Below are 22,361 nucleotides of genomic sequence, written 5' to 3' on the forward strand. Positions count from 1 at the left end.
CCACACACTAATCCCTTCAGGCTGTCTCTGTCTAGCCAAGCTCAGCCCTCTCCTCAAGTCTGTCTGCTGAAACCTGACATGAGGTGTCCATGACCATCTGTCTTGGTCTCTATCTGTTCTGCCTGCTGCAATACAACTGCAACCCTCTCCTCTGAGCCTCTGAAACACCCTATCACTCTCAGGTAATTTCCCAAATGGTGAATAATGTTCCCAGTGTGAGGAAACCTTTCCTCTTTCACAGCTACCACCCAAGGCATAGGTATCATTTTGATTCATTTTTTTTCTTTCACCCTACTCAGTTACAAGGTGATCTTTCTGGCAGCTTTGGATGTATGAGATCTTTTGCATTCAGTAGATGTTCTGTAAGAATTGTTCCACGTGTAAATGTATTTGTCAAAGGAGGTGAGCTCCACATCCTTCTACTGCACCATCTTGATTTCCCTTTTTGTTTTTGTTTTAAGAAGATGTGAACTATGCAAAATTGAAGAAATTTGCAAGGTAGTCTGAATATTTTGGTTCTTTTCATTTGTTTCCTCCTATATCACTAGAACATCACTTTTTATGTCTATTCTTAATTACCTGAAATTAAGTCACTCTTCTTGTGTTGAAAAAAGTAGACAAGAAATATGAAATCACACCACAATCACCATCACTGAATTTGAAATTATGAGCATTGTTATTAATAGCTGGACTGGTTTTCCTTTTCCAAATATTTCCAGTTGAGATGAAAAAGAAAGTAGATTCATTCATATGATACGGAAGACAAACTCTAGGACCTGACAGTTTCACGTCATTATGTTACTATTTCTTTCCTTTTTTTAAATTTTTTTCTTTTGCTTGTGCTTTGTTTTTCCTTCTTTGGTTTTAATAAAGCATTTTACAGTATTAAATTTTCTCTATTATCATAACATATTAATTGTACATTCTTTTTAAAAATTTAGTCATTGCCTTTGATTTTGCAGTATACGTTTACAACTAATCTAAGTCAAATTTCAAATAACAGTATATTGCATCACGAGTAGTACATTTAGCTTATAATAGAGTCGTCCAAATTTCTCTGTCCTACCCCATTCCTTAAAATATTGCTTTCCAATTAAACATATACTTTAATTACCCAATACAGTGTTATTAGTATTATTTAAACCATTATCTGTTTGATAAATTAAGAAAAAATATTTTATTTTACCTCCATTCATTTCTTCTTTAACATGCTTCTTTCTTTCTGTAGATATGAGTGTCTGACTTGTATTATTTTCCTCTCCCTGAAGAACTTATTTTTAACATTCCTTTCAAGAGTCAGGCCTATTGTCAATGAATTACCCCAGTTTTTGTATGTCTAAGAAAGTCCTCATTTTTTATTCACTTTTTAAGGATAATTTCACTGCGTATCAAATTCTGGGTTGGTTTTCTTTCATCAATTTAAATATTTTACTCCATTGTCTTCACTCCATTCTTGTGTGCATTATTTATGATTAAAAAACCACTGTAGCACTTACTCTTTTTCCTCTATACATAAAGTGATTCAAGATTTTCTCTTTGTTTTTTTCTACAGTTTGAGTACGATATGCATAGGTGTAGATTTTTCAGTACATTTATTTATTTTTTGTCCTCTGAGCTTTGTGGATTTGTGGCTTGGTGTCTGTCATTAATTTTGAAAAATTCTCAGCCATTACTACTTCAAATATTTCTTTTACTCCCTTATCTATTCTTCTCATTCTGATCCTATTTATACATATGTTATATCTTTTGAAATTGTACCGCAGTTCATTGATATTCGGTTCTGTTTTTCACATTCTTTTTTCTCTTCACGTTTCAATTTGAGATGTTTCCTTTCACCTATCTTCAAGCTTGCTGATTGTTTCCTCAGCTGTGTCCACTCTACTACCGAGCTCATCAAAGCCATTCTTCATTACTGTTTTAGTTCTTAGAGTGTAGCATTTCCTTTTGATTCTTTCTTAGAATGTTCATCTGCTTACATTGTGCATTTCTTCTTGAACATTGTCTACTTTTTACATTAGAGCTCTTAAAATTTAATCATAGTTATTTTAAACTCTGATAATTCCAAAGTCTCTGCCATATCTGTGTCTAGTTCTGATACTTTGTCTTTTCAGACTATTTTTCTTCTTGGCTTTTATCATGCCTTGTAATCTTTTGTTGAAAGCTGGATATGATATATAGGGTAATAGAAAATGTGGTAAATAGACCTTTAGCATATTTAGTTTAAGTATTATCTTAATCTGACTTGGACTTGGGCTGTGTTTAATGTTTGTTATAGCTATAGGTGTCAATTTTCTCTAGTGTCCTTATATTTTCCTCCCTTATTTTCTTTGAGTTTCCCTAAGAAGCTCCTTCTTAAATGGAATCTTCACCTTGTAGCTCTTTCAACTATAATCCACTGATAATATACTGTACCCCTGTTGATGTTGTAGTAGGTAAAATAAATTCATAATCCTATAAATAAAATTGTCTTTTAGTGGGCCTCTGTCCCTGGACTGTGACATTCACAAGAGATTCTCAGCATTTATTCCTCCTTTAGGTGAGACAGGAAGTCTACAAGGAAATGGAGTTGGATAGTTTCCCTTCCCTATTTTGGATGAGATTATGTTATGTTAAGATCTTTTCCTCTGAACCAGCCCTTTATTTTAGAGAACATTAATTCTAGGATTAATTTCTAAATAATTACTTTTCCCTTCCCTTTGCCAAAATAGGAAGATTTTTCTTGACATTCCACATCAAGAACCTGGTGGACATTCCTGTAAGTAAAACTCATGAAAGCTTGGGGGACCCACTAAAACCACAGCCCCCAGGAGTTTCTGTCATGATAGTCCACACTCTATCTACAGCAATTACTTAGTTACTGTTTACATGTGCCTTATCATTTTAAGGCTCCAGCAATTCTCCTCCAGGTAAGTTGATGGCTGTGATTCACAGTATTCACCTGTCTCTACAGATACCAAGGGGTTATTTGCCTTATAACCACAATTCTCTGATAGGTCCAAGAAAGGTCACTGGTTTTAAGTTTGTTCAGCTTTTTTCTTCTTAGATTGTAAGAAATAATATCTAAATTTTTTATATCTCAGAGTTGAAACTGAAAGTCATATGTTGCCTTTTCTGAATTCTTTATTTGTAAATCTCTTTTAGATGGTTAAATTTTGTCATCAAGTATGTGTGTGTGTGTGTGTGTGTGTGTGTTTTAAGCAGGGCTTATTATTACTATGACTATAAATGTTATTGTCCAAATCAAGATGTTTAATTGTGAAAAATGAAACTCTTAATACCAACATAGAACTAGAGGCATAGATGGGTCTTGTCACACTGTGACATAGCGTCACCTCATATTTTATCTGAGTTTTGCATATTTGAAATGATTTGTCTGTTTTTTGTTTGTTTGTTTTGGTTTTTAATTTATCTGTTTTTTAAAAATATATAAATGATAAGTTTTTTTTTATCACATATCATGACATTGAGGGATTTCTGGACAAAGGTTGATTTTATTTTGCCATTAAAATTTGGATATTGAAAATTCTATGTTTGGATTGATCTCTTCTCTAAGTGACTTACTTTTCCATAGGATGCTTTAATTAAAAATATATGTTTACTGGTGAATCATTTTGTATCAATTTTTCTTAGAACACAGTTTATTTTAATCTGTAGTATCAGTTATTTCTTTAATATGTACAGTTGACCCTAAAATGACACAGGTTTGAGCTGCATGGGTTCACTGACACTTGGACTTTTTTCAATAAATATGCAATCGGCCCTCAGGATTTATGGATGTCACATTCTCAGATTCAGAAGATCAATGTATTCATTGTACAATGTCATTTTATTTGAGAGACTTGAGCATCTGCAGATTTTGGTATATGGCTCGGGGCCCCTGGAAGCAATCCCCTGTGGATACCAAGGGATAACTCTTTATGTATAAGTATATGTGTGATTATATATGTGTGTGTGTGTGTGTGTGTGTGTGTGTGCACATGCCCATGTGTGTGTATAAATTATGTCTTTAATCTTTCTCTTTACTTCTGGCTCTATTTGGTTTTATTTCTCAGGAATATAAATTATGCCTACTTGGATCTCCTTTTTCTTTCACATCTAGTATCATTTTTCTGATCCCTTTTGTCAATATCTTTTCCTTAAATTCTATTCAGATTTGTAGAACTTTTTAAAGATTATCTGCATGCCTTTGATGATATTGCTTTGATGTTGGATTTATTGTTAATTTTATTTTTCTTTTTAGATATTTTGCCTATCAGATGATATCTAGTCTTCTTATTCTACTTGTCATTTCCTCTTTAATATCCTGCACTTTGTCTTTGAGATTTTTTTTTCCCACAAAGCTGATCTGTCATCATTAATTTATTTGCAAGTATGGGGAACTATATGTCTGAAAATTTGGGGGAAATTAATTTATCTACTGTTGTTTATAATTCAGTTAAAAACGTATTTTTGGATTGGTCTAATGGAACATCTTTTCAGGTTATTATTTGTCTTTAAAGAGGCCAGACCCATCCAAGCCAATATTTTGCAAAAGAATTAAGAAGGAGATGCAGGGAGAGGCTTGGGTTGGAAACTGTAGTTTTATATTCTCTGAGAACAGTTCCACAAATTTATGATATTTTCATCCTTGTAGCATATCTTCCTTCATTTTTCAGAATCACCTCCATTTGGGTAATAAGAGACTGATGTGGCTGATGGTGAAACCTTATATAACCTGCATATATGTAATGATTTGTTATCTATACTTGTTTAACTGTCTCTGTTCAGCACTGATAATGCATATTACATGCTTTCTTTCCCTCCTTAAGCTTCCCTTTATTTCTTTCTGCGTTGAATTGAGGCCATGGAAAGATATTCCTACTTGACTTCTTCCATAGTGCACTATCACATTTAAATCAAAGGTATATTTGATGAGACTTTAAAAATTATGCTTAGAAAAATCTGCATCCTGCCAGAGGCCAAGAAGGCATGTATCAGTCTATGTAAACTTCTTGATTTTGGCATAAATTCCATTTTGTTTGGCAGATATTTTTTATTAATTGTGATTTGACATTGCAGTCATTTTTTTCCCTCTTTTTATTTTATTTGCTTATCATCAGCGAGTTTTAAGGGAGAAGAGTAAAATAAAAATACTCTGTCACATTTTTGTCATCAAAGGAAAGCTTGGGGAAGGACTTTTAAAGTCCCATTGTATCCTTCAGTACACACCCTGAATTAATAAATAATTAAGTAAAAATATGCATTATGCAAGTTCCGTAGCCTTCCTGTTCAGGACAACTATATTGTCCTGATCTTTGTTCAAAATCACTCAATGTTTCTTCAAAGAGGCAAACTGATTATAAGATCCTATGTATCCTATGAGACTTTCATTCTGTTCATAAGCATATAATATTATAAAGATACTAATAAATTAGTAGGTAAAATAATATAGCTAGAAATAACATTAAGTGCAAAATTATAGTAAAAAGAATATGTCTAGGTATATGAGTAAAAACAATAAAAGAATTAAAAATATATAAAATACATATAGGATAAAATACATATAGGGGTATAGTTAATATCCTTATACTGGTGTACATAGATTTTCTTTTGTACTACTATATTTTTTGTACTGAATATTTTTGAGAGCATTTCACAACAATATGTTACTTTTATCTGCTCTATAATATTCCATTAAATAGATACACATTAATTTAGTGAACCCATGCTCTATTGGTGTAAATTTCTCTTGTTCGTAATATTCTGATATTATCAATGCACTTTTTTGAATACTCTTGTCTATAAGTAATTTTGCATGCAAGTGTTCCTGCAGGTTAAATTTCATATGCTGACCACAAAGTTTTTGTCAAATTTTTACTTTTAAAAACTATATGTAAATACCTTAACTATAAAAACTATTTTAGAACTTTGTAATTTGTACACTTGTGGGGCAAAACCTTTAGGGGTAGGGAAAAAAAGAAAGAGCAGTGAGAAGAAATAATCCACTGAAGTGGCCTACTTCACACTTAAAGTATGAAAATAAAAGTTATATCTAATTCTACAGATGTTAAAAGAAATTATTAAAGGCTACTTTCAAGGCACTTTTGAGTCATAGTTTGTTGTCATTTGCAACAAACTCAGAAATGCCATGTGTAATTAGGACACAATCTAGGGAGTCACTTAAATTCATTTAGTAAGTGAAAAAATAGCTCAAGACTTTCTGCATAGTTTCCCAGATGAACTGGGGTAGTTAATCAAGTCTCCACAAATGTCAGACAGGTGATAGACAACTCCCATCAGAGGTCTCAATTGTTATAACTATTCATTTTTTAAAACATTACTCATTTATGACAGTCACAGGAAAGTCTGAGCTAAAGCTATATGAAAGTTTTACTGACTAAAATTATTCCCCTGCAAAAAAGAGTAATATAAAATTGTTGAAGAAAAGTAACAGATATAATAGTCTTTTGGACATATTCAAATGTAGGTAACAATGTATTAGAAGGCACACACTATAAGTTTTATTTTTTTTTCTTTTCATTGTGGTTGGGGATTTGAAGTAAAATTTAAACTGGAAATTCTTACCTGCAGCTACCAACCAGTAGTTTGTGGGAAATTGCAATAAGAGGTAATGTAAGCAATTTGCTCTCTGAAGAAGTAACACCAAAGCACAGAGGTGTGACACTGGTGGTGTTTGTTGTGATGGTGGCTATTGGAAAGCTGGTGGTAGGTGCATTCAGAACGCTGGAATAGGAGTCTACAATTCTCCCAATGCCCTAAATTTAACTTCTAAATTCAAAACAAAAATAAAATAAATTTTGATACCTACAGAAGAATTACTCATACATTAACAGAGAGGAAATAATATGTGAAAGACAAAGTTTTAGAAACTTTTGGGGAAGGGAGTCTATCTAGATAACGCTTTAAAAAAAAAGATTTGTGTGACAATTATTATTACCCCCATTATATAGATTATGAAAGTAAGGTTTCCTCCTTCAAGTATAAACTGTAATAAATCCAAGGTCAAACCCAGAATATGGACTCTAGCTGTCGTAAACTGAATTCGTTCAGTGAGGATTAAATGCATCTCACTTATAAATAATGGGGAAAGCACGTTCTCTTTCCTCAAAGAGCAGTAGACAAACAATTCTTTTTTTATTGACATATAATTGTCGTATAACATTATTTTTGTTTCAAATGTACAACATAATGATTCGATATTTGTGTGTATTGTGAATGATCATCACAGTAAGTCTAGTTAACATCCATCACAATACATAGTTTCAAAACTTTTTTCTTGCAGTGAGAACTTTTAAGATCTACTCCCTTATCAACTTTCAAATATACAATACAGTATTGTTAACTATAGTCACCATATAGTATATTACACCCCCATGACATTTATTTTATAGCTGGAAGTTTGTACTTTTTAACACTCCTCACTCATTTTGTCCATCCTACACCCCCAATCTCTGGCAACCCTCAATCTGTTATCTGTAACTATGAGATTATTTGGAGTTTTTGTTGTGGTTGTCATTTGTTTGTTTGTTTTTAGAGTCCACATATAAGTGAGATCATAAAGTATGTCTTTCTCTGAATTATTTCACTTAAGCGTAATGCCATAAAGTCCCATCCATGTTGTTGCAAATAGCAAGATTTTCTTCTCTTTATGGCTGAATTTAATATTCCCTTATTTATTTATACTTAATATAAAGAATATAAATAAATTTAATGTGAAATTGTCTATTGATGGACAGTTAGGTTGCTTCCATGTCTTGGCTATTGTAAATAATGCTGCAACAAACATGGGAGTGCATATATCTTTTTGAGTTGGTGTTTTCATTTTATTCAGATAAATACCCAGAAGAGGAATTGCTGATCATATAGAAGTTCCATTATTAATATTTTGAGGAACCTCCATACTGTTTCCATAGTGGCTTCAACAATTCACATTCCCACCATACAGCACCAAGGTTCCCTTTTCTTCACATCCTTACCAACACTTGTTTCCTGTCTTTTTGATAATAGCTATTCTGACAGGCATGAGGTGATATCTCATTGTGGTTTTGATTTGCATTTTCCTGATGATTAATGGTGTCTAGCATCTTTTCATGTGTCTATTGGCCATCTGTATATCTTCTTTGGAAAAATATCTATCCATGTAGCCCTGTAGTAAATCCTACTGATCATGCTGTATTATTATTTTAATGTTACTGGATTTAATTTGCTAATATTTTATTGAGGATTTTTGCCACTATGATCATCAGAGATATTGGCCTGTAATTTTCTTTTCTATTGGTATCTTTCTCTGGTTTTGGTACCAAGGTCACACTGGCTTTGCAAAATGTGCTTGGAGTATTCCTTCCTCTTCTATTTTTGGAAGAATTTGAGCAGGATTGCTATTAATTCTTCTTTAAATGTTTGGTTCAATTTATTAGTGAAGCCATCTGGTCCTGGACTTTGGTTTGTTAAGTTCCTCATTCAGTCTGGTGATTGGTCTGTTCAGATTTTTTATTTTTACATGATTCAGTCTTAGTAAATTTTCTAGGAATTTATTCATTTCTTTTAGGTTGTCTAATTTGTTGGTGTACACTTTCATGTAGTAGTGTCTTATGACCTGTTATATTCCTGTGATATCAATTGTAAAGTCTCCTCTTTCATTTCTGATTTTATTTATTTGAGTCTTCTTTTTTTTTCATGCTGAGTCCAGCTAAAGGCTTTTCAGTATTTATCTTTTCAAAAAATAGCTCTTAATTTTATTGTTTTCTGTTTTGTCTTTATTTTATTTATTTTCAATCTGATCTTTGTAATTTCCTTTCTTCTAACTTTGAGCTTAAATTGTTTTTGTTTTTAATAGTTCCTTGAGGTGTAAAGTTGGTTTTTTTTAATTTATGATTTTCATTGTTTCTCAAAGTAGGCATCTATTGACTTTTCCTGTTGTGTAAAGTAGACAACTAGATATAAAATTTGAAATCTGAAGTTTTCTTATTCCCCAGTGACCTTAGGGCCTCATATGACTGAGTCTAAAATCATGCAACAGAATCACTTATGACTAACGTTAACAAGTCATGTAGTAATATGTATAAATCTGGCTTATCTGGTCCATAGTGTTTCCTGTGACTAAGAAGTGGTAGATAGCAGAATTAGGTGTATTGGAAGTGTGAGACACCAGCGTTAGCAACCTAATTGAGCCTTCAGTGCCTACTTTAATCCAACTTATATATATTCTTCCACTAGATGCTGAAATGCAGCTGAGTATACCCAAATATGAACATGTATCTATTGGTATTTATTTTTGAATAAGAGCTCAGGTATTTTGGTCACATGGATTACTGGGTCAGTTTTTCAGATCTATCACTACCCAGTAGCAAACCTGGAATTGTTGCTTAACAAGAGACAAGAATTTGCCAAAATGACATTCTTTTTTTCATTTGAAAAAGTAAGGTTGTGATTCTTCTTTAGGCTTTTAAACAGTCTCCATGGAGAATCCTGATTTTCCACCAACTCAACAAGTATCAGTGAATCATCTGGGTCATAAAAACAGAGAGACAGAATTCCTTGCAAAGAAGACTGAATCAGGTAGAAAATCTTCTTAGGCTCTGGATCAAACTCAAAGATGATAGCTTTATGAGTTCCTTGATAAATCAGTATACCTCAACAACACACCAAGTATACAACAAGGCCTGCCGAACACTGACTGTGTTTTAACTGAAGGGGATATGAGTAACAAAAACTTGTCTTTCTATTTGAAAAGAATATCATAACATGCTCCAGACAACAGGAATCCCTGAACACTTCAGTGAGGTAACACTCCTGGTTTTGAGAGGCGTATGTCAAACGCTCTGGTATGCATGTTTTGAGTTATGTAGGGTATCTATTGTTTTCTGCTGTATAAAACATATCTGCATATTGTCATCAGTATAACGGTTCAGTGTGATACTGTGTGGAATGGCAATATAAATATTTTGACACAGAGCTGAAAAGTTTACAAGATCCCAATTCAAGGTGGTTAGGTGAAAAAATATAATCAGTCAGTTTTTATTGTATTTGTAAAAAAGCAAACAAATGAACAAACAGAGTAGTTGCCAGATTCTTAGTCATATACCAGGTACCAGAAGTGGTACAGCTTTATTCTAGTAAAGAGGCCATATAAAGAATAATAGTTACAATTGTGCAAATTGGTTGAACTTATGTTTGAAACATGTAATAATTAACATCAAATCAAGTATTTATTAAAATAATTAAAGATGATCTAGTGCACAAGCAGCAATTTAAGTTGTTCTCATTGAAAGAGATACAATTTAAATCAACAAGGTAAAGTGGCTCATGAATATATTTTGTTGGATATATTGGGTAGTCTCACTTGGCAATTCAAAATTTAAATTGCATCATTAGCTGATAAATTTACACTTAGTGACAAACGTAATTATAAAACTAAGGTTGTGAAATTGACAAAGCAGTGTTTTTTATATGAATCCTCTGTCAGATATTTCAGGTTGCCTCAATCAGTACAATTCCAATTCATTTATTTCAGAGATTACTACATTTTAGAGGTTACGAGTCTAAAATTCCTAGACTTCTTTACAGTTTATGTTCTGTCCTAGCTCCTGCCATGCATAGCATCTTGAGATGTAAAAGGTAGACATGATTCAGAGATATCATTGTTTTTATTTGCAATCATTGTTATGGATGTAAGAGGCATTTCAGTAACAATGGTAACAGGGGATCCAGTGTTCACTCCCCAGTTTAGTGGTCATTAGAAATAAATTTTGTTTGCAATGCCACAACGGAAAAATTTTCTTTTTTCACACACACACACTGTATTTTATTTTTACAAGAGATAAATAGACTGACACCAAACATTGTACATGGATGACCACAACAAAAGCAACAATTATTGCAATTACCAAACATGAAACACACTCATACTATGTCATAATATTGACATTCAGTCCAATAATCCTCCACTGTAACAGCTCCTTTACTTTGCAGTGAAAATTGATTAGTATATTCTTTGCCTCTGAGTCCTTGTGGGATTTTTTTTTTTTAATTCAAACAGAAAGTCACAAAAATTATGCTCATCCTCATCAGTTCACTCAGTCCCATGTAATTAATTTTTTTTTTATCTTGATCTTTTGTTAGCACTTTTATGAGTTCATCAGTTTTTCATTAGAATTCGGAAAATGCTTATTCATTCAGTTCAGCAGTACAGTAAGTTACCAGAAACCTGTACTTGTCAGAGTCTTTTCCATGAATTTCTTGAAGATGAAACCCTTTTATAGGAACATATTTGCAAAAGCATCAGAGTACACCCAGAACTGTCTGTAAATGACAAAAGACTTAAAAATGACCACGGTTAAAGATTTGATGAAAGTTCATAATAATGCAGTTGACAAGAAAATTAGTTATTTCTGAGATATACATTTTAAAGTAATAACTAGGATTATGACTTATAACATTATACCAGAATATATAAGATGTTTAGAAATTTCATGTAATGTCTGAAACATTTATATTAACATATTGCCATACAAATAACCCAATGAAAGTTTAGTATTAGTTGTTTTGTTTGTTTATTTTTTTATACTGCAGGTTCTTATTAGTCATCAATTTTTTACACATCAGTGTATACATGTCAATCCCAATCACCCAATTCAGCACACCACCATCCCCACCCCACCGCAGTTTTCCCCCCTTGGTGTCCATATGTCTGTTACCTACATCTGTGTCTCAACTTCTGCCCTGCAAACTGGCTCATTTGTACCATTTTTCTAGGTTCCACATGCATGCATTAATATACGATATTTGTTTTTCTCTTTCTGACTTACTTCACTCTGTATGACAGTCTCTAGATCCATCTACGTCTCAACAAATGACTCAATTTCATTCCTTTTTATGGCTGAGTAATATTCCATTGTATATATGTACCACATCTTCCTTATCCATTCGTCTGTTGATGGGCATTTAGGTTGCTTCCATGACCTGGCTATTGTAAATAGCGCTGCAATGAACATTAGGGTGCATGTGTCTTTTTGAATTACAGTTTTCTCTGGATATATGCCCAGTAGTGGGATTGCTGAGTCATATGGTAATTCTATTTTTAGTTTTTTAAGGAACCTCCATATTGTTCTCCATAGTGGCTGTATCAATTTACATTCCCAGCAACAGTGCAAGAGGGTTCCCTTTTCTCCACACCCTCTCCAGCATTTGTTGTTTGTAGATTTTCTGATGATGCCCATTCTAACTGGTGTGAGGTGATACCTCATTGTAGTTTTGATTTGCATTTCTCTAATAATTAGTGATGTTGAGCATCTTTTCATGTGCTTTGTGCCCATCTGTATGTCTTCTTTGGAGAAATGTCTATTTAGGTCTTCTGCCCATTTTTGGATTGGGGTGTTTGTTTCTTTAATATTGAGCTGAATGAGCTGTTTATATATTTTGGAGATTAATCCTTTGTCCGTTGATTCATTTGCAAATATTTTCTCCCATTCTGAGGGTTGTCTTTTCGTCTTGTTTATGGTTTCCTTTGCTGTGCAAAAGCTTTGAAGTTTCATTAGGTCCCATTTGTTTATTTTTCTTTTTATTTCCATTACTCTAGGAGGTGGATCAAAAAAGATCTTGCTGTGATTTATGTCAAAGAGTGTTCTTCCTATGTTTTCCTCTAAGAATTTTATAGTGTCTGGTCTTACATTTAGGTCTCTAATCCATTTTGAGTTTATTTTTGTGTATGGTGTTAAGGAGTATTCTAATTTCATTCTTTTACATGTAGCTGTCCAGTTTTCACAACACGACTTATTGAAGAGACTGTCTTTTCTCCATTGTATATCTTTGCCTCCTTTGTCATAGATTAGTTGACCATAGGTGTGTGGGTTTATCTCTGGGCTTTCTATCTTGTTCCATTGATCTATGTTTCTGTTTTTGTGCCAGTACCATATTGTCTTGATTACTGTAGCTTTGTAGTATAGTCTGAAGTCAGGGAGTCTGATTCCTCCAGCTCCGTTTTTTTCCCTCAAGACTGCTTTGGCTATTCAGGGTCTTTTGTGTCTCCATACAAATTTTAAGGTGATTTGTTCTAGCTCTGTAAAAAATGCCATTGGTAATTTGATAGGGATTGCATTGAATCTGAAGATTGCTTTAGGTAGTATAGTCATTTTCACAATGTTGATTCTTCCAATCCAAGAACATGGTATATCTCTCCATCTGTTGGTATCATCTTTAATTTCTTTCATCAGTGTCTTATAGTTTTCTGCATACAGGTCTTTTGTCTCCCTAGGTAGGTTTATTCCTAGGTATTTTATTCTTTTTGTTGCATTGGTAAATTCGAGTGTTTCCATAATTTCTATTTCAGATTTTTCATCATTAGTGTATAGGAATGCAAGAGATTTCTGTGCATTAATTTTGTATCCTGCAACTTTACCATATTCATTAATTAGCTCTAGCAGTTTTCTGGTGGCAGTTTTAGGATTCTCTATGTATAGTATCATGTCATCTGCAAACAGTGACAGTTTTACTTCTTCTTTTCCAATTTGTATTCCTTTTATTTCTTTTTCTTCTCTGATTGCTGTGTCTAGGACTTCCAGAACTATGTTGAATAATAGTGGTGAGAGTGGACATCTTTGTCTCGTTCCTGATCTTAGAGGAAATGCTTTCAGTTTTTCACCATTGAGAATGATGTTTGTTGTGGGTTTGTCATATATGGCCTTTATTATGTTGAGGTAGGTTCCCTCTATGCCCACTTTCTGGAGAGTTTTTATCATAAATGGGTGTTGAATTTTGTCAAAAGCTTTTTCTGCATCTATTGAGATGATCATATGGTTTTTATTCTTCAATTTGTTAATATGGTGTATCACATTGATTGATTTGCGTATATTGAAGAATCCTTGCATCCCTGGGATAAATCCCACTTGATTGTGGTGTATGATCCTTTTAATGTGTTGTTGGATTCTGTTTGCTAGTATTTTGTTGAGGATTTTTGCATCTATATTCATCAGTAATATTGGTCTGTAATTTTCTTTTTTTGTAGTGTCTTTGTCTGGCTTTGATATCAAGGTGATGGTGGCCTCATTGAATGAGTTTGGGAGTGTTCCTTCCTCTGCAATTTTTTGGAAGAGTTTGAGAAGGATAGGTGTTAGCTCTTCTCTAAATGTTTGATAGAATTCACCTGTGAAGCCATCTGGTCCTGGACTTTTGTTTGTTGGAAGATTTTTAATCACAGTTTCAATTTCATTACTTCTGATTGGTCTCTTCATATTTTCTGTTTCTTCCTGGTTCAGTCTTGGATGGTTATACCTTTCTAAGAATTTGTCCATTTCTTCCAGGTTGTCCATTTTATTGACATAGAGTTGCTTGTAGTAGTCTCTTCGGATGCTTTGTATTTCTGCAGTGTCTGTTGTAACTTCTCCTTTTTCATTTCTGATTTTATTGATTTGAGTCCTCTCCCTCTTTTTCTTGATGAGTCTGGTTAATGGCTTATCAATTTTGTTTATCTTCTCAAAGAACCAGCTTTTAGTTTTATTGATCTTTGCTATTGTTTTCTTTGTTTCTATTTCATTTATTTCCACTCTGATCTTTATGATTTCTTTCCGTCTGCTAACTTTGGGTTTCGTTTGTTCTTCTTTCTCTAGTTTCTTTAGGTGTAAGGTTAGATTGTTTACTTGAGATTTTTCTTGTTTCTTGAGGTAGGCTTGTATAGCTATAAACTTCCCTCTTAGAACTGCTTTTGCTGCATCCCATAGGTTTTGGATCGTCGTGTTTTCATTGTCATTTGTCTCTAGGTATTTTTTGATTTCCTCTTTGATTTCTTCCATCATCTCTTGGTTATTTAGTAACGTATTGTTTAGCCTCCCTGTGTTTGTGTTTTTTCCGTTTTTTTCCCTGTAATTCATTTCTAATCTCATAGCATTGTGGTCAGAAAAGATACTTGATATGATTTCAATTTTCTTAAATTTACTGAGGCTTGATTTGTGACCCAAGATGTGATCTATCCTGGAGAATGTTCCATGCACACTTGAGAAGAACGTGTAATCTGCTGTTTTTGGAGGGAATGTCCTATAAATATCAATTAAATCTATCTGGTGTATTGTGTCATTTAAAGCTTCTGTTTCCTTATTTATTTTCATTTTGGATGATCTGTCCATTGGTGTAAGTGAGGTGTTAAAGTCTCCCACTATTATTGTGTTACTGTCAATTTCCTCTTTTATAGCTGTTAGCAGTTGCCTTATGTATTGAGGTGCTCCTATGTTGGGTGCATATATATTTATAATTGTTATATCTTCTTCTTGGATTGATCCCTTGATCATTATGTAGTGTCCTTCCTTGTCTCTCGTAACATTCTTTATTTTAAAATCTATTTTATCTGATATGAGTATAGCTACTCCAGCTTTCTTTTGATTTCCATTTGCAGGGAATATCTTTTTCCATCCCCTCACTTTCAGTTTGTATGTGTCCCTAGGTCTAAAGTGGGTCTCTTGTAGACAGCATATATATGGGTCTTGTTTTTGTATCCATTCAGCAAGCCTGTGTCTTTTGGCTGGAGCATTTAATCCATTCACGTTTAAGGTAATTATCGATATGTATGTTCCTATGACCATTTTCTTAATTGTTTTGGGTTTGTTTTTGTAGGTCCTTTTCTTCTCTTGTGTTTCCCACTTAGAGAAGTTCCTTTAGCATTTGTTGTAGAGCTGGTTTGGTGGTGCTGAATTCTCTGAGCTTTTGCTTGTCTGTAAAGCTTTCGATTTCTCCATCAAATCTAAATGAGTTCCTTGTTGGGTAGAGTAATCTTGGTTGTAAGTTCTTCCCTTTCATCACTTTAAGTATATCATGCCACTCCCTTCTGGCTTGTAGAGTTTCTGCTGAGAAATCAGCTGTTAACCTGATGGGAGTTCCCTTGTATGTTATTTGTCATTTTTCCCTTGCTGCTTTCAATAATTTTTCTTTGTCTTTAATTTTTGCCACTTTGATTACTATGTGTCTCGGCATGTTTCTCCTTGGGTTTATCCTGTATGGGACTCTCTGCACTTCCTGGACTTGGATGGCTATTTCCTTTCCCATGTTAGGGAAGTTTTCGACTATAATCTCTTCAAATATTTTCTCTGGTCCTTTCTCTCTCTCTTCTCCTTCTGGGACCCCTATAATGCGAATGTTGTTGCATTTAATGTTGTCCCAGTGGTCTCTTAGGCTGTCTTCATTTCTTTTCATCCTTTTTTCTTTAGTCTGTTCCACAGCAGTGAATTCCACCATTCTGTCTTCCAGGTCACTTATCCATTCTTCTGCCTCAGTTATTCTGCTATTGATTCCTTCTAGTGTAGTGTTCATTTCAGTTATTGTATTGGTCATCTCTGTTTGTTTGTTCTTTAATTCTTCTAGGTCTTTGTTAATCATTTCTTGCATCTTCTCAATCTTTGCCTCCATTCTTATTCCGAGGTCCTGGATCATCTTCACTATCATTATTCTGAATTCTTTTTCTGGAAGGTTGCCTATCTCCACTTCATTTAGTTGTTTTTCTGGGTTTTTTTCTTGTTCCTTCATCTGGTATATAGCCCTCTGCCTTTTCATCTTGTCTATCTTTCTGTAAATGTGGTTTCTGTTCCACAGGCTGCAGGACTGTAGTTTTTCTTGCTTCTGCTGTCTGCCCTCTGGGGGTTCAGGCTATCTAAGAGGCTTGATGGGAGGCTCTGGTGGTGGGTAGAGCTGACTGTTGCTGTGGAGGTCAGAGCTCCATACAACTTTAATCTACTTGACTGTTGATGGGTGGGGCTGGGTTCCCTCCCTGTTGGTTGCTTTGCCTGAGGCAACCCAACACTGGAGCCTACGCGGGCTCTTTGGTGGGGCTAATGGCAGACTCTGGGATGGCTCACGCCAGGGAGTACTTCCCAGAACCTCCGCTGCCAGTGTCCTTGTCCCCACGGTGAAACAGAGCCAGCCCCTGCCTCTGCAGTAGACCCTCCAACACTAGCAGGTAGGTCTGGATCAGTCTCCCCAAGGGTCACTGCTCCTTCCCCTGGGTCCCGATGCGAACACTATTCCGTGTGCACCCTCCAAGAGTGGGGTCTCTGTTTCCCCCAGTCCTGTCGATGTCCCGCAATCAATTCCCACTAGGCTTCAAAGTCTGATTCTCTAGGAATTCCTCCTCCCGTTGCCGGACCCCCAGGTTGGGAAGCCTGACGTGGGGCTCAGAACCTTCACTCCAGTGGGTGGACTTCTGTGGTATAAGTGTTCGCCAGTCTGTGAGTCACCCACCCAGCAGTTATGGGATTTGATTTTACTCTGATTGCGCCCCTCCTACCGTCTCACTGTGGCTTCTCCTCTGTCCTTGGATGTGGGGTATCCTCCTTGGTGAAGTCCAGTGTCTTCCTGTCAATGATTGTCCAGCAGCCAGTTGTGATTCTGGTGCTCTCGCAAGAGGGAGTGAGAGCACGTCCTTCTACTCCGCCATTTTGGTTAATCCTCCCACAACTGAAAAATTTTAATCTTGCTGGTTATAGTTGGATTTTCTGATCCCTGAATCCTGGTAGAATTGAAGTGAATATTTGAGGTTGCAGCTTCTGTATTCCTGGCTTTTGGATTAAAGAAAAGATAGGATTTTCCTTGGAAGGCTAGTTCTGTGCTGTTATTCTGGTAATCATTCCAGGAAGCCCGGCTGGTGTCTTCATTCCTAGCCATTCCAAAGTATTTGCAAGTATCTAATTACCTTATTAAATCTCTTTCTTTATCTTAAGGTTAATGGTTTAAAATGTAGGTAAACAAGTTCTGACATAGCTACTTAGATTATCAACTACTACAGGACATGGTGTGTCATGATTTTAAATGCCAGTCTTCTCACTGTTGTTAATCAAGTAACTAATCCTACTCAATTTTTATTTTTATTCCTTTTTAAGGAACTGATCACCATAATAGCTTCCTTGCATTTTAGTTTTAAACAATTTCATCCACTAGTCATACACATGAAAATGTTTTTATGAATAGAAATAAGAAATAATATAAAGAATATTATGCATTTAAAAGTGTGTACAATATTCTACTTGATAAACATTTTACAAATGTTTTCAAACAGGCAACGAGTAGAGACAAAATTCCTGGTGAAGAAAGTTTACATAGGAGTGTAGTAGCAGCTGACCTAGGGAACATTTGCAAGAACATTTGTGCATTTAGCCTAGGCCAAAAACAAACATTTGTTTTAACATAATGATTGAAATAAGCATTTTAGTATAGGTAGAGTTTGGAACCACAACGTGTGTCTCCAAACAAAATAATATTTAGGAAAGAAAGGCTCCTGCAAATATGTTTCTTTGCAAAGCAAATATTTTATTTTTTTAGGATTTTTTTGGCCAGTGCAGGTGTTAATGTATATGTTAAGTAAGGTGTGGGTGTCATTCTTCATGGTAGAATAAGGGATACAAAGTTTTCTTTTTCTGTAGCTATCTTCATTACATAGTAGGAAAAGATTGTTCAATGAAAATAATAAATCATAAAATTACAAATAAGATAGATAATATTTATTATTACCCTTCATTAAAATGTCTTTGTTAAATGCAGTAAAGGAATCTAAACTTGCTCCAGTCATAATATTGTTCTGTAAATGTTGGGTGATAATAGACTTTCAATTATATGGAATATAACATTTACAACTGTGTTAATATCTTATTTGTTTATGTTTCAAAATACATATATATGGTTTTATGAAGTATATCTGCCTATTATATCTATGTTACTTCATTACATCTGAGGACATTTAACATATTAGAGCTAATGGAAACTGCCTTCTTGGAAGATGGCTCTTGGGTCTGAATGCATGATTGACTTCCTTGGTATGGAAACTGTGAATGAAAGCCTTACCAATTAACTGCAATATGGCTTAGGAGAGCACATGAATGTATATAGCTCCTTTCTATTTTTAGTACCATTCCTGACTCTGTCACACTGGGTAAAAAGGCATAATTAGGGCAGAAAAATTGGGAAGATAATTTATTTTCTACTGGTCCAGAGTAGATCCATTAAGGAACCAAGTAACCAGGATATAAGGGCATTCCTGGGACAGAGGAGCCTGAAAACCTTTGGAAGAAAGGCAATTCAATAAACTTCCACATGTTCATCCTGTATGCTGTCATTGAAGCTGACTTTCAAAATCATTTTGAGTCAAGAAAGCACTATGTAGTCATGTTCCAAACTCCCTTCTCAGTTTTAAGATAATACTAAAAAACAAAAACAAACAGAAAAGAACCCCATAAAAATATAAAGCTCCTCTGAAAATAAAATAAATATTTCTATAAAATAGATACTCTGAAAATGGGAAGTTACAGTACTAAGCTGGGGCTTAAAATATGGTGTAAATTCAGAGATAGGTATTCAACTCCTTTTAATTAAGAATGTACAGAAAGTACTTAACATCATTGAAAAGTTTATGGGAAATAATTCTCATTTTAGACCTCTATATAGTTAGTTAGATTATCATCAAGACTGAGTATGAGAGAATGAAACAAATAAACAAACAAGCAAAAACTAAAGATATTTACTACCTGAATGAAATAATTCCCCCAAAATAAACTCCTACCAGGAGAAAATAAATACAGGTGAAAAAGTAGATAATATAACAAACTAACAAAAAAGCGAGCAATAGTTTTGATGTCTAAAAAACTATGTACTATTAAATGATAATAAAATCTGTTTTTAAACCATGAAACTGAAATTGTAGACATCAATATTCAAAAGTATGTGATTGTGTTATTCAGTGAATGACTAAAGCATACAAAGATTCTTGCCATATTCAGAAGTAGAATATAAGTACTCAATAACTACACATTAGAAAAAAATATGTATGATTTTTTACGAATGGAAAAAATTAGAAATATGTAATTTGCTTAAGGTTATAATTAAAGAGGAGAATAAGGAAGGACTAAGAAGGGGGGATAGAAAATAATGAAGAGCTTAGAAAAGCATGGTAAAAAGAAAAATAAGATCAGACAAGATGGTAAACACATCTACTCTTGAGTGTGATGGACTCAGACCTTAAAAATAACCATTAGGCCTGCAGAAAAAACTATAAAATTGGAATATCATATAAATCAATTACTGAAGGTGCTAGGTAAATAGAAGAAGAAAGATTCTGGTGGGGAATGCATTCTCTCTTGGAAGAAGGAGGACAAGTAAATTCTCATCTTGGCAGGTTTTAGCCAGAGCTAATCATATTTGGCATTACATGATAGTGACAGCAGTGGCATTGATGAAATCATGTCAGTGATGGTGGTAGGTAAATGGTGATCTTTCAATTCTGAGAAACCATAAAACTGAAATCAGGGAAACCCTGATTGCTGAAAAGAGTAGTGGAATTCCAGGAGGGAATAATGCAGAGATGGCATCTCAACATCATTTCTGTCTATATCTCTGACTCACCTTTGAACCTTGAATGAGCTAAACATACCTAGAAAAACTCAGCTAAAGACTAGTTTTCCAGACAGTATCTATTGAAGAAGTTGTTTTTTTCTTCATTGCATATTCTTAGTCTCTTTTGTCATAGATTAATTAACCATATAAGTATGGATTTATTTCTGGGATCTCCATACTGTTCCATTGATTTATATGTCTATACAGCTGGTTTTATGTCAGAAACATATTGTTTTGATTACTGTAGCTTTGTATTATAGTTTGAAATTAGAAAGTGTGGTACCTCAAGCTTTGTTCTGCTTTCTTAAGATTAAAGCATAGAACAGTCTATTTGGGGTCTTTTATTTCCACATAATTAGTGTTCTAGTTCTATGAAAAACACCCTTGGTATTTTGATAGATATTGCATTGAATCTGAAGATTGTCTTTCATAGTATGGTCATTTTAAGAATATTAATTCTTCCAGTCCATATGCACAGTATGTCTTTCCATTTGTATTGTCTTCAATTTCTTTCATCAATATTTTATAGCTTTCTGAGTATAGCTCTTTTACCTCTTGTATTATTTGTAGGTATTTTATACTTTTTGATGCAACAGTAAATGGGATTGTTTTCTTAATTTTTCTTTCCATAGTTCATTGTTATTGTATAGAAGTGCAACAGATTTTTGTATATTAAATTTTTTTTTTTGGCCTAACTGAAGCTTGCGGGATCTTAATTCCCTGACCAGGGATTGAACCCGGGCCCACTGCAGTGAAAGTATGGAGTTCTAACCACTGAATCACCAGGGATTTCCCTGTATATTAATTTTGTATCTTGCAACTTTACCGAATTTATTAATGAGTTGTTATAGTTTTTCAGTGGTGGTGTTAGGATTTTCTATGTATAATATCATGTCATCTGAAACAAGGACAGTTTTACTTCTTCTTTTCTAATTTGGATTCCTTTTATTTCTTTTTCATCTCTGATTGCTATGGCTAGGACTTCCAAAACCATGTTGAAATAAAATTAGCAAGAGTGGACATCCTTGACTTGTTCCTGATCTTAGAGGAAATGCTTTCAGCTTTTCATCAGTATCATGTTAGCTGTGGGTTTGACATATATGGCCTTTCTTATGTTGAGGTAGGTTCCCTCTATGCCCACTTTCCAGAGAGTTTATTATAAATAGATGTTGAATTTTATCAAAAAGCTTTTCTGCATATATTGAGATGATCATATGGTTTTTATTCTTCAATTTGATTATGTGGTGTATTACACTAATTGATTCATGGATATTGAAAAATTCTTGCATCCCTGGGATAAATCCCTCTTGATCATGTTGTATGATTTTTTAATGTGTTGTTGGATTCTGTTTGCTAGTCTTCTGTTGTGGATATTTATGTCCATGTTCATCAGTGATATTGGCCTGTAATTTTCTTTATTTGTGGTATCTTTGCCTGGTTTTGATATCAGGGTGATGGCTGCCTCAGAATGAGTTTGGAAGCATTTTTTCCTTTTCACATTTTTGGAATGGTTTACTAAGGATAGGTGTTAACTCTTCTTTAAATGTTTAATAGAATTCACCTGTGAAGCTATCTGGTCCTTGACTTTTGTTTATTGGCAGTATTTTTTTTTTAATTACTGATTCAATTTCATTACTGGTAATTTTTCTATTCATATTGTCTACTGCTTTCTGATTCAATCTTGGTAGATTGTACATTTCTGGGAATTTATTCATTTATTCTAGATAAATCATTGGCATATATTTTTTTGTAGTAATCTCTTATGATCCTCTGCGTTTCTGTGGTGTTAGTTGTAACTTCTCTTTCATTTCTGATTTTATTTATTTAGGCCCTCCCTCTGTTTTTTCTCAATGAGTCTGGCTATGGATTTATCAATTTTATTTATCTTTTTGAAGAACCAGCTTTTAGTTTCATTGATTTTTTTCCTATTGTTTATTAAAGGATCAATTTCATTTATTTCTGCTCTGATCTTTATTTTTGTTTTCTTCTACTAACTTTGGGTT

The sequence above is a fragment of the Eubalaena glacialis genome, chromosome 17 (assembly GCF_028564815.1).
Source record: "Eubalaena glacialis isolate mEubGla1 chromosome 17, mEubGla1.1.hap2.+ XY, whole genome shotgun sequence".
Lineage (NCBI taxonomy): Eukaryota > Metazoa > Chordata > Mammalia > Artiodactyla > Balaenidae > Eubalaena > Eubalaena glacialis.